General features: G+C 46.1%; 1 protein-coding gene across 2 annotated transcripts in view; it reads left to right on the forward strand.

Moving 5' to 3' along the window:
* PECAM1 (platelet and endothelial cell adhesion molecule 1) overlaps positions 1–14092 on the forward strand; it is a 76872-nt gene that overhangs the window by 999 nt on the left and 61781 nt on the right. Inside the window, exon 1 of one of the 2 annotated variants that reach the window (XM_084864148.1) lies at positions 6660–6850. The exons of the other annotated variant lie outside the window; for it this stretch is intronic. The gene's annotated coding sequence lies outside the window, so the exon portion shown is untranslated. Of the gene's footprint in view, positions 1–6659; positions 6851–14092 lie in introns of those variants that run through there. 2 annotated transcript variants of the gene reach the window in all.

Raw genomic sequence — 14092 nt, forward strand, 5'->3', positions numbered from 1 at the left:
GGTCCCTGCCCGGGTATGGGTTGTTCTAGGATAGGGGTGGGGAACGTCCGACCTGAGGGCTACATAAGACTCCAAAAATCATTTGGTTTGGCCCTGCCCAGGTATTAGGGGTAAGTTATTTACATGTTTGACCAAATATACCAGGCTCATTTTTAAGTTGATAATTTTGTATGGCTCGTGAATGATGTTATAAATATCCAAATGACCCGTGGCAGAAGAAAGGTTTCCCACCCCTGTTCTAGGACATTCTCCAACCTCTACTGTCAACGATGGTGATAGCCACCACTGGGGTCTGAACGGAGGCTGGCCAGCTGCTGCCACTCCTCCTTCTTCCCTGGCTGCCCACTCCTGTCTGGAAGCAAATCCTCTCATGTAGCCATCGGTTTGCAAAAGGCCCTCATTTCCTTCTGACAGTCAAATTTACTACTGGGCACCAACTCTCCTTAGAAAGACGGCACTCAGTGATAGATGGTGATTTTCACATTGTGATATTAGTGGCAATTTCTTTCACTAAAGGAAGGGAAAGAACCCCACAAATTTGATCTCTGGTAAGATGACCCTGGGAATGCCAGAGTTTCTGCTAAGAGGAGTTGGAGGTTTTATTCTTGACACTTTACCAGCCAGCATCTCATCCATCTGTGCCTGGGCAGAGGGTGGGGCTGGGCCTTGAGAGCCATTGTGCCTGAGAAGACTGGGGCCTTTCAGAAAAGCTGACATGGCTGGGGCATTTGTGTGTGTGGAACCTTTCAGCTGGGGCAGGAAGCTCGCAGACCACAGCTTAGACACAACTATAGCAGAGGAAACCAGAGGAAGTGCAACTTGCAGCTGTTTGTAAACGTTGCTAGGAGCACTTCAGTGAGGCCCCAGGAAAAGGGACGTAATTTGTTAAAAGTTACACGATTAGTCAGAAGTGACAGCGGAAATGGAAAAAAACAAAGTTTATACATGGATGAGGCACATCCCTGGGGACCCAAATGATGCCAAACACACTTTCTCGTGGTCCACCGTAACTCACCATATTGGTAAGATTGTAATAACAATAAATATAGTCATACAAACAGGAAAGGTACTATATTCCTTCCTGTTGTCTAAGCCTCACGCAGATCTTACATTGTCTTTGTGTAATACCTATAATTCTAATCCCTATAAAACTGCTATAAGGTATACAGAAGTATTATTATTATTATTATTATTTAAAAAATATTTTTATTGATTTCAGAGAGGAAGGGAAACATCAATGAGGTGATGTTTCTATCAGAGAGAGATAGAAACATCAATGAGACAAATCATTGATGGGCTTCCTCCTGCAAGTCCCCTACTGGGCAAGTGCCCTTGAGTGGAATCTAACCCAGGATCCTTCAGTCCGCAGGTCAACGCTCTATCTACTGAACCAAACCAGCTAGGGCCAGAAGTATCTATACAATAAAAGGGTAATATACTAATTAGACTGGGAGACCTTCCGGACAAAGCCTTCCAAAACCTGGGCAAGTGCCCTTGAGTGGAATCTAACCCAGGATCAATAAAAGGGTAATATACTAATTAGACCGGGAGACCTTCCGGACAAAACCTTCCAAAACCTGGGCAAGTGCCCTTGAGTGGAATCTAACCCAGGATCCTTCAGTCCGCAGGCCAACGCTCTATCTACTGAACCAAACCAGCTAGGGCCAGAAGTATCTATACTAATAAAAGGGTAATATACTAATTAGACCGGGAGACCTTCTGGACAAAGCCATGGTGGCAGGGCCCTGAGGCAAAGGTGATTAGAGGTGATCAGGCCAGGAGAGGAGAGCAGTCGAGGTGAGCAGGCTGGCAGGGGGGACAGTTGGGGGCAATCAGGCCAGCAGGGCGAGCAGTTGGGGGCGAGCAGGCTGGTGGGGGGGAAGTTGGGGATGATCAGGTTGGCAGGGAGGCAAGAAGGCCGGCAGGTAGAGTGGTTTGGGGTGATCAGGCAGGCAGGCAGGTGAACAGTTAGGAGTCAGTGGTCCTGGATTTCGAGAGGGATGTCTGAGGGGTCCCAGACTGGAGAGAGGGCAGGCAGGACTGAGAGAGAACCCCTCCGGACATGAATTTTGTGCACTGGGCCACTAGTTATTAAAATATTTAACAACCAGCCGAAACCGGTTTGGCTCAATGGATAGAGCGTCGGCTTGGGGACTGAAGGGTCCCGGGTTCGATTCCGGTCAAGGGCATGTACCTTGGTTGCGGGCATATCTCCAGTAGGGGGTGTGCAAGAGGCAGCTGATCGATGACTCTCTCTCATTGATGTTTCTAACTCTCTATCTCTCTCCCTTCCTCTCTGTACAAAATCAATAAAATATATTTTAAAAAATATTTAACAACCAGTAGAGTTATATAGATATGTAACTTAATTCATGGATCAAAAAAATTTTAATATATTCCATCACCACCCCAACTATGGTACTTCTCTTTAGAAGACTAAACCATCTTTCTCTCCTCCCGTATCCATGGTCACTGAGGGGAACACCAGTCCATCTGCAACAGAAAATGTACTTTAGCAAATTACAACCCTAATATTCTTGGAAGAAATTTGAAGTGGCTTCTACCACACCAGTGAATTCCTGCATGCATATCCAGAGCTGGATTGTGTAGCCCTAGAATCTCCCCTCGACAGGGATGCAACGTTAGGCATAGGGCATCCATCCAGTTTTGCTTATAATCATGAAAAACTGCCAAGTGCCCATCAATTGGGAACTAGTAACTTAAATTATGGGAGACCTTACCATGGGGAATTTTTTTTGACATCTGTGCTTTTTGATAAACAGCTTTTTTGAGATATAATTCACATGTCATAAAACTTAAAGTATATAGTTCAGTGTTTTTTTTAATAACCATCAACACAATCTAGTTTTAGAAAATTTTTATTAACCTGAAAAGAAATTCCACACATGATGAGATGTTTTGAAGCCATTTAAAACAAAAAACGAGGAAGTCCAGCCAGAGTAGGAGTAGCTCAGTGGTTGAACTACAAACTATGAACCAGGGGGTCATGGTTCAATTCCTGATCAAGGCACATGCCTAGGTTGCAGGCTCGATCCCCAGTGTGGGTAGTGTAGGAGGCAGCCAATCAATGATTATCTCTCATCATTAATGTTTCTATCTCTCCCTCTCCTTTCCTCTCTGAAATCAATAAAAAAATATTTTTAAAGATTAAAAAACAAATGAACAAGGTAGTTCTCTGTATTTAAATGGAAATAAATTCATGATAAGCAAAAAAAAACCCCACCATGTTGCTGAAAATATATAACAGCGTCCATTTATTTATAAAGTATATGTATACACACTTATAAATATATAGAGATGTTTATGTATTTGTTCATTAATGTATATGTATATATGTCTAGAGAAATAAATAGGGAAGTTTTCAATATTTTTATACTATTTTCATATACATTTTTTTTTACATCAATGGTATATTCCTGCTATCAATTAAAACTTTAAGCCGAAACTGGTTTGGCTCATTGGATAGAACGTCGGCCTGCGGACTGAAAGGTCCCAGGTTCGATTCCGGTCAAGGGCATGTACCTTGGTTGAGGGCACATCCCCAGTAGGGGGTGTGCAAGAGGCAGCTGATAGATGATTCTCTCCCATCGATGTTTCTAACTCTCTATCCCTCTCTCTTCCTCTCTGTAAAAAATCAATAAAATATTTTTTAAAAATTATAACTTTAAGGTGACATAAATAATGGGGAAAAGGTGTTTAGGAGAAGCTGCTGCTAAAACAAATTTGAAAGAAAAAATGTGGTGTTTTTTTGTTTTTGTTTAACCTTCTAATCTTCCATTAGATGGCACTGTTGTCAAATTTCTGTAGTTTCAAATGGGCCTGGAAGGGAACCCACCAGCCCATTTTTTCTGCCTGTAAAGACTATTTTTGCTTGCTTTCCTTTTAAGTCATTTGGAGAAAAAAAAAAAAAAAAAAAAAAAAAAAGAGCTTCCTTCAGAAATACCCTATTTCAAGTCAGTGGGGATAAATGAATTGAAGTGCTTATTGAAGGAATTTAGTCATAATAATAATAATAATAATAATAATAATAATAATAATACTGTTGCCCTAGCTGGTTTGTCTCAGTGGATAGAGCATCAGCCCGATGACTGAAGGGTCCCCAGTTCTATTCCAGTCAAGGGCACGTACCTGGGTTGCAGGCTCCCGACCCTGGTCGGGTTGCATGTGGGAGGCAACAATTGATGTGTCTCTCTCATATTGATATTCCTTTCTCTCTGTCTCTCCCTCTCCCTTCCACTCTCTCTGAAAAATCAATGGAAAAATATCCTCAGGTGAGGATTAAGAAAAACCAAAAACCAGATTATCAATTTTGACCGTTGGTCAGAATTTGGCTTTGTATGTACAGTTTACCTGTGAACAACTCAGAAATTAGGGGAACTGACCCTTGCACGGTAGGAAATCTTATTGGCACTTTGCACTCAGGGATTCAACCAATTGAGGATTGAAAACAGTATTTTCCATCCACAGTTAGGAATCTGCCATTGGGGAATGAGAAAATACTGTTTTTGTTCAGAAGTTGGTTGAATATGTGGATGCGAAACCCAGGGATACGAAGGGACATTGAAAAAAGAAACGAGCCGGGACCTGTTTGGCTCAATGGATAGAGCGTCGGCTTGGGGACTGAAGGGTCCCGGGTTCGATTCCGGTCAAGGGCATGTACCTTGGTTGCGGGCATATCCCCAGTGGGGGGTGTGCAAGAGGCAGCTGATCGATGACTCTCTCTCATCGATGTTTCTAACTCTCTATCTCTCTCCCTTCCTCTCTGTACAAAATCAATAAAATATATTTAAAAAAAAAAAAAAAAGAAAAAAAAGAAAAAAGAAACGAGTATACATGGCCCTTGCAGCTCAAACCCGTTGTTGTTCAGAGGCAACTATAGTTACTACGTACGAAGCATTAACTATGCTAATTCTAATAAGATAATTGACATTCTCTTCCTGATTGCACAATGCAATTCTGGGCAAACCCCACAGATACAGTATAGGACACATGTGTCAAACACAAGGCCCGTGGGCCAAATCCAGCCCGCCAGGCCTTGCAATGTGGCCCGCACCGGGCTGTCATCACTGCACTCCGCTGTCAGTTTATGACATTGTCAGTTTATGACTGTTCAGTAAACCATTCGGCCCGCGATTTAGGCTGGATTTTAGATTTTGGCCCCTTCTCTGATTGAGTTCGACACCCCTAGTATAGGAAGTTCATTTTCTTGGAGAAGGTGAAAAACTCTCTCTTCCCTAGCAGAGAGAAGTAAGTGTACTTTTTCTCTGTTTTTAATGCTCTTAGTGTGTATGTTGGCGGGTGGCTATGCACTGGGCTTGCAATTCTCAAGATAGTACTTGAGAGCAGGGCAGCGACACACTCATTTGTGCAGCCCCCGGCCCAGCCTGTGCTGGGCAGTCCAGGCTGGGCAGGCGGTGGCTGGCCGCCAAGCTGATGAGAGTTGAATTGCTGGGCGGCAATTAATGAGGGGGTGGGGGGAGGTGATTATAGGGCTAGGATCACCCAGCAATTAGAGTCTGTGTGTTTCTGACCTTGGGATCTGTCCCTCTGCGGGCTCCAAGCCCCAGGAAAACAAAGCTATGGCGACTGTTTCGATTTCCTACACTGTTGACTTCTTTGGGTTCCTGGGCTGGTGGGGTGGTCCTTTATAGTTGCATTTTGCCAGGGGTGAGAGTGGGGAGGGAGTGAGAGGGTATATGGGAGGAAAAGCTGTGCTTTTCTTAATCAACAAAACTTACTGAAGGCACTGTGCTAAATTTAACACCAAAGTATAATTTGTAGGCCCGTAAAATATACCCATTCTAATCGCACACTGTAATGATTTTTAGTTAGGATTGCCAGTTAAATTTGAATTTCAGATAAACAACACATGCTTTTTTAGTATAAGTATGTCCCATGCAATATCTAGGACATACATCCACTAAAAATATTATTTGTCGTTTATCTGAAATTCAAATTTAACGGAATGTCCCATTTTTATTTGCTAATTTTGAAAACTTGACATTTTATAAATATATCTGATCACCACAATCTAGTTTTAGAACATGTCTATCACCTCCAAAATTCCTTTTTGCCCATTTGCAGTGGATCCTGGATTTCTCACAGCCCAGGCAACCACGGGTCTACATTCTGTCTCTATAGAGTTGAAGAGGCTGCATTTTTAAGGGGAGAGATTTGGCTGTTATACAACTTAGTTTATTTATTTTTTAAATATATTTTGTATTGATTTCAGAAAGGAAGAGAGGGAGGGAGGGAGGAGAGAGAGAGAGAGAGAGAGAGAGAGAGAGAGAGAGAGAGAGAGACATCAGTGAGAGAGAGAGAGAGAGAGAGAGACATCAGTAATAGAGACAGAGAGAGAGAGAGAGAGAGAGACATCAGTGATAGAGATAGAGACATCAGTGAGAGAGAGAGAGACATCAGTGAGAGAGAGAGAGAGAGAGAGAGAGAGAGAGAGAGAGAGAGAGACATCAGTGATAGATAGATAGATAGAGAGAGAGAGACATCAGTGATGAGAGAGAATCATTGATAGGTTGCCTCCTGCACACCCCACACTGGGGATCGAGCCTGCAATGTGGGCATGTGCCGGGACTGGGAATTGAACCGTGACCTTCTGGTTCATAGGTCGACGCTCAACCACTGAGACATGCTGGCCAGGCTACAATTTAGTTTAAAATCAAGGTGTTTACATGAAGAGTTTGGTTCCACCTTTCCAAGTGAAACCACGAGGTATATTTATATGAAGAGTTTGGTTTCACTTTTTTAAGCGCAAGCTGGCTGCCTAAGGTGGTGTGGTTTGTCTTCTGCCATCCGAGTGGCACTCGTTTTGCAGGTATGGAATATTTGTGGAATATTTGAATCTCTTGGTGTTTACAGACCACATGAGCAATCCGGCTGTGGCCTAGCAGTGAGGGTGGGACCCTTTCCAGGCCCAGCCAGGGCAAGGCAGGTTGGGAGGGGCTGTCAGGAAATCAGAAGTTCCCATTCAAGGATGCTGCGTGCTCCACTGGCAAAATGCTGGTCTGTGGCTACCCGGGTTCAGTCTTGAAACATTTAGTGAGGTGTCAAGGTGCCTCGCTCTGTGTCTGTTGTATAAATGGTAGCTTGAAAACAGCCGTCCACAAATTCAGAGTTCATTTGACGTGCTCAGTCAGCGTTCATGTTGCTGAACACTCACGGAGGGCTGAAGCATCTCGGTCTGAGGTTTGAGGATTTGCATGGAAGATGGCCCCAGCTTTAGGAAAATGGATTCATCAGCAGCTCATGTTTACTGACCACTAACCATGTGCTAGAGTTTTCTACATGCTTTATGTGTGTAAACATCTAACCTTCACAAATGCTGTAAGGCAGATACTATCACTCTCCCCATCTTGCCTATGAAAAAGTGGAGGCCCAGAGAGGTTAAGTGGGTCCCTCAAGGGCACACAGCTAGGCTGGGCCTAGAGGAGCCTTTTCTTACCACTACTCTGTGCTCACCACACGGTGAGGTACGTTCTGTGGAGGCCCGGAAAGCAAGGTGTCCGAGCCGCTGGGAAGGAGGGGCCAGGCATCTCCCTCAGGAGCTAACTGGTCAGAGAGTCAGGGAACAGCATTCCAAGCAGAGGGAACAGCATATGAAAAGGCAAGAGGCATGAGAACATGGCACGATGAAGAGTGACCAATGAGCCGAAGCCGGTTTGGCTCAGTGGTAGAGTGTCAGTCTGCGGACTGAAAGGTCCCAAGTTCGATTCGGTCAAGGGCATGTACACTGGTTGCGGGCACATCCCCGGTAGGGGGTGTGCAGGAGGCAGCTGGTCGATGTTTCTCTCTCGTCAACGTTTCTAGCTCTCTATCTCTCTCCCTTCCTCTCTGTAAAAAAATCAATAAAATATATTTAAAAAAAAAAAAAAAGTGACCAATGAGGCTTGGAACAAATAACATTTCAGAGCATTAAAAAAATATCCTGGAGTTTTCCTTAGGGAAAAAAAGTCTGATTTTGGCAAGAGAGAGTATCAGATGAGAGCCCTGGAGACCTTCGGAAGTGGCTTGTGGCAGCCATCTCTACTTGATGGGTTGTTTCTGGCCAAGCACTCTCCCTCACCTGGTCAGTTCTTCTGCCATAAAAGGGCTATAATACCCATGCTGAGGGGCTCATCATGATGGAACCCAGTATGGTGTAGGGCACAATGGGAGTTAATGAAAGGGAATAGTTTAGGTGGCATACACTCTATAAGAGCTTTAAAGTCAGCAGTTGGCCACCCAAGTATGACACAGTGCTGGGCCCACCGAGTCGCCCAGGCACCTGTGCCCCATGTATACCTTTAAGAGTAGCCGGAACCCCTTTCCTCCCGCTCTCAGTGGCCAGGGATTTTCAGTGTTGATTTCCATCTGGCAGGGGCCTGCTCGTTCTTCCTGTACCTGTGGTTCTGGAGGGTCAGCCTGGAGAGGTGCCAGGCGTCTAACCAGCTCTGGGGTGAGGAATGTGTTTGCAGCAGAGGGAAAAGTCCTCTTGCTGACGCTCTGCTGGGGTCGCCGGCTTCCTGCGGATTGATCACCATGGAAACCCAGCTCCCTTCCCTCTGCCGCTGGCTGGTTGGGGGCGCACATTGTCATTGTTGATGGCCTTTGCTGCACAGATCAGAAGTTCCTTCCTCTTTCCTGTTGCAGAAATGCCACCGTCACTAGTCACTACTGTCGCCGTCCTAGAACGGCCGCTCACACCTGAAGAGCCCAGCTTGGGAAAAACAATCTCATTTGGTTCCCCAGGGGTCCCGGGGGCCTTCAGGGTTAGCGGGAGGCCTGAGAACAATGCTGGTGTGCGAACAATGGCTGAACTGGGGCCCCTGCTCTTCCCCTTCCCTCGCATTCCTCGCCACACTTTTAAAATGGCTTTCTAGGCAGGCGCAGGTAATAGTGTGCTAGCTTTGTGTGGCCAAGCCTTCCGCGCAGGCAGGGCAGATGCGATTCCAGGCAGGGCAGAGCCCCTTCCTCTGCGTGTGCTTACCCGCCTGTGGAGACCCCAAGAGAAATCCCTTCTTGGAGGGTCAGGCTTGCAGATGGAGGGCACCTGTGGATACCGGAGAGGGGAGCTGCGGGCGGAATTGAGATAGCAGCAGAGGGGAGATTGGTGTATTCTGGCACAGTGCACTCCTGCATCATCAGTCACTCCCGCATTCGTAGGAGTGTCAGGTGTTCTCCACTGGAGGCAGGCGCGCTGAGGTGGCTGGATTTGGCTGCACTCAGGACATTCCTTAGAGGCCAGTGCCTGCATCAGAGCAGCCAGGGCCTGTGGGGGTCCTGGGTGTAAGCACACAGGGCAGGTGGTGAGTGGGGGTCCCAGAGACAGTGAAGGAAGCTCCCAGACCCCTCCCTGGCTGCCCTCCTCAGGGACCTTCTCTGTAAGTTGACCTAAAGCAGGGGTCTTCAAACTACGGCCCGCGGGCCACATGCGGCCCGCAGAGGAGTCTGATCCGGCCCGCCAGGTTTTTTGGGCAGTGAGCGCAGCCGAGGTGTTACAGTAGGAGTTAGTGGTTCATATAGTCCGGCCCTCCAGCTCTCTGAGGGACCGTGATCTGGCCCCCACTTTAAAAAGTTTGAGGACCCCTGACCTAAAGGATGGCTCTCTTGGCGTCATCCTCCAGGGGCAAAGGGGGACCACGGACACCTCACATTTACCCATCTCACTGCTCCAGAGGTTCGTTAAAGAATACTTTCGGGTGCAACTTGATCACGAAATGATTAGGAACTGGGCATTTCAGGGCTTCTCTAGAATAATGTCCAAAAATCCCCCTTCACCTCCTTGAACATCCAAGTTCTTTCTGTGTCTTCCTTAGGTCTCAAATGTTCCTCTCCACTTTCCGTCTGGGATGTCCCTTTATTTGGAGCATGTTTGCTCCTTGTCACCCTGGGGTTTTAGGCTTGCAATGCGAAGATTTATGTTTTATTTTTGCTAGAGGAGTTGCCCGAGTCCCTGCACCCCAGGGGAGCCCCGGCCTCTGGGAAAAGCCTGTGGTGGCAGAGGTGGTCCAGCCAGCTGCCTTCAGAGCACGCAGCTCAGCTCTTCCTCTCGGTCCGAGAGGATGAGCCTCTTTGGGGAGGACATTCCAGTTCTCCCTGATTCCGTGTGCTTATGGGGCCGGCAGAAAGGGAGGGCTTTCGTGCGATGCTCAGCTTTCTCCTCACTCCCCATAAGACCTCAGGAGAGCTGGAGGGTTGAACGCTGTAGGGGCTACCTACTGAGTTAATCCCCCAACACCTGAGACAGGGAGCATCTGGCCAGAGCTTGAATCCTTCAAGGACCAGAAACTGTCCAGTTCATTTTCTAAAAATAGAGGTTTTGATTGCAATAATATTAGATTCATGCATTTGTAGTCAGTAATGCAGAGAGATCCCTAGTACACCTGACCAGTTCCTCCCAATGGTAACGTTTTGTGAAACTACAATGTAATATTGCAACCAGGAAATTGACGTCGCTACAACCCAGTTTTACTTGTTCTCATTGTGTCTGTATGTAGTTCTACATCGCCTTGTCATCTGACAGGTTCATGTGTCCTCTACCAGTTAAGACAAGATTCCAGCACCACAGGGGCTTTTATTTTATTATTGTTTTTTAAAAATATATTTTTACTGATTTCAGAGAGGAAGGGAGAGAGAGTGTGTGTGATAGAAACATCAACGATGAGAGAGAATCATTGATAGGCTGCCTCCTGCATGCCCCCTACTGGGTATGGAGCTTACAACCTGGGCATGTGCCCTTGTTGGGAGTCGAACCCATGACCTTTCAGTCTTTAGGCCGATGCTCTATCCACTGAACCAAGCTGGCTAGGGCAGGGGCCTTTATTTTTAAAATATTTTTCTTTTAAGTTACCGATTTGAGAGAGAGAAAAACATTGATTTGTTGTTCCACTTAGTTATGAATTCATTGGTTGATTCTGGTGGAGGGGCTATTGGTATTTGAGGAGCATGGCACATTCGTACCCTGTTTCCCCGAAAATAAGACAGTGTCTTATATAAATTTTTTCTCCCAAAGTTGCGCTAGATCTTATTTTTAGGGGATGTCTTATCTTTCCATGCGCTAGGTCTTATTTTCGAAGGATGTCTTATTTTCAGGGAAACACGGTATCTTTTTTTTTTTTTTAAATATATTTTATTGATTTTACACAGAGAGGAAGAGAGAGGGATAGAGAGTTAGAAACATCAATGAGAGAGAGTCATCGATCAGCTGCTGCCTCTTGCACACCCCCCACTGGGGATGTGCCTGCAACGAAGGTACATGCCCTTGACCGGAATCGAACCCAGGACCTTTCAGTTCGCAGGCCGACTCTCTATCCACTGAGCCAAACCGGTTTTGGCGAAACAGGGTATCTTTATCAGTCACTTCTGCATTCCAGGAGTTCTCAGCTGGAGGCAGGAGAGGGCTGAGGCTGCTGGGTTTGGCCCAGCACTTAGGACATTCCTTAGAGGCCAGTGCCTGGATCAGATACCTGTCCTGATCAGGTATCAAACCTGCAACCTTGGTGTATCAGGATGATGCTCTCACCAGCTGAGCTACCTGGCCAGGGCCCTCCTCTGTCCTCTTATAGCCATACCCACCTCCTTCCCTGTCCTCATCCCCAACCTCTGGAAACTGCTAACCTGTCCTCCATGTCTAAAATGTTGTTATTTAAAAAATGTGTTATAAATAGAAACATATTTGGAGGGTTGGTTTTTTTGCTCAGCAAGAATTTCCCTGGAGTTTCACCCAAGATGTTACATGCATCTGGTGCTCCTTCCTTTTTATTGCTGAGGAATATTCCATAGCATGGATGGACCACGGTGTGCTAAACCATTCAGCCATTGGAGGACACCTGGGCTGCTTCCAGTTTTCCAAGAAAGCTGGAAGGACAAATAAAGCCGTGTCAACATTCAGATCCAGATTTTTGTGTGAACATAACATTGTGTGTGTGTGTGTGTGTGTGTGTGTTTCTTTTAAATTTATTTGGGGAACTGGTCCGTTTTTAAAACAGCTCTAATTAAAGCAGATCCTTGAGGTATGTAGAGATTCGTTTGGAGACCTGTATGAGTTCTCACATCCTCAATATTAGAAATGTTTATACAGATTCCTGGCTTGGTCCTAACTCACACAAATCACAGTTCTGTTAGAAGCACCGCTTCCTGTGCATATTCTCATGCCCCAGCTTGGCTGCCTTTCACATCTGGATGTATCTAGTGATTCTAATTGTGTTTAATCAGGTAACGAAGCTGTAAAGAAACAGGAAACATTAAGACAGTTGTATAGAACAAATTGAAGGATGACGTCCTAGAATAACCTTGGTGAATAAATACTTCATATTCTGTGCACTTCCACTTTTTCAGGTTTTGACCCCGTCAGTCGTTGTTCTGAGCCAAAGATTTTCCTATCGTGGGGCATTCAAAACGTTTTTCTTCTAGAGACACTGTGCAAAAGCTGAAGGGCTCCATGCTAGAATCAGGCAGCCAGGACTCCAATGCACTTGACCACTGAAACTAGCTGTAGGGCCTTGGGCAAGTGTACTAACCTCAGTGAGGGTCTTGTTTCTCTCCTGTACAATGAGGATACACCTGGCTCCTAGGATCCAACGAGACGCTGGAAAACACGTGTATGCTCCATCCACCTGGGAGACACTGAGTGTTCCATACATTCCAGCAGCAGCCCCACAGAGAACAACACAGCTCTCCGAGGCAGGTGGTTTGAAGGGGGCTAGTCGAGGGAGGCTGCGAAGGAAGAATTGTAACACACTTCCCAGAGAAAGTCAAGTTCCCGCTGCCTCTTCCAACGTCAGCCATACCTCTCGCTCTGTCACCCTCCTCTCTTCCTCAGTTCTGTGTCCCATCCATGGCGTGTGTCCTTCTTCTGCCCTGAGTCCTGGGGGATGAAGACTGTGAGCACTTGGGACGCATTTTGTTCTCCTTCTGTCTTTTTGGTCCCTGTCATACTTGCTGTTCGGTTGGTCAGTAGATGTGCTCAGGTTTCCTCAAAGGGAAATGCCGTCTGGTTGGGCCTTCTTGAGCTCCACAAAGTCAGGGCCCTTCTCAGCACCAAGCCAGAACCGTGATCAAGCCCACCAGCAACAGGAGCCACTAACCACCTCTGCCATGACTAACGACAACTGTCTCTTTTCCTTTTCTTTTATCTTCAGCCCCGGCAATCACTTCATTCCCAGGAACACTTCTCTGACTCATGGCTTTGGTTTTGATTTGCCTCCTTAGCAGCTTCATCTATAAGGTGAAGAGATGTTTGGTGGCCACAGGTTTCCCCCAGAGAGAAAAGGATTCGTGTGTGTGTGTGTGTGTGTGTGTGTGTGTGTGTGTGTGTTTGAGGCCTGATGCATGAATTTGTGTATGGGTGGGGTGAGGTGGGGTTTGGCCAGCCTGGCCAGAGGGAGAGGACATGGGCAGTTGACCAGAATGCCTGCTGCTTGAACTCCTGGTCGAGGAGACAATTTGCATATTAGCCTTTTATTATATAGGTATACAGTGGGTGGCCAATTTATTATGCGTTCAGAGATAATAATAATCTCACCACTCAATATATGTCACCATTTGGCCCATTGCTTCCTTTTGACTGCCGATTCTATCATTTGGCCTCTTCCCTGTCCCTCTCAGTGCTGTATCATTAGTGATTCAATCATTGTGTTTTCAGCTAAAAGTGTCAACCAAGAGAGGGAAGAAGACAGAATCATGTGGCACTCCACTAGAGAGCTTCTTTGAATGAACCCTGATCAAAAGTCTTTTGGGCCTGGTTGGAGTGGCTCAGTGGTTGAGCATTGAACTATGAGCAAGGAGGTCATTGTTCGATTCCCAGTCAGAGCACATGACCAGGTTGGGTACTCGATCCCCAGTGTGGGTCATGTAGGAGGCAGCCGATCTATGATTCTCTCTCATCATTGATGTTTCTGTCTCCCTTCCTTTTTCCCTTCCTCTCTGAAATCAATTAAAAAGATTTTTTTTTAAAAAAAGATCTCTTGCTATAATTGTCCTATAAATGACAGGTGCCACACACTCTTCTGTGAAGACCCCAGGACAGGCCTGGCTATATGTCCTTCTGAAATCCAGAAACCCTATATCTGCAGTATTT

This window comes from Pipistrellus hanaki, assembly GCF_964339955.1.
Source record: "Pipistrellus hanaki genome assembly, chromosome: 16".
Taxonomy (NCBI): domain Eukaryota; kingdom Metazoa; phylum Chordata; class Mammalia; order Chiroptera; family Vespertilionidae; genus Pipistrellus; species Pipistrellus hanaki.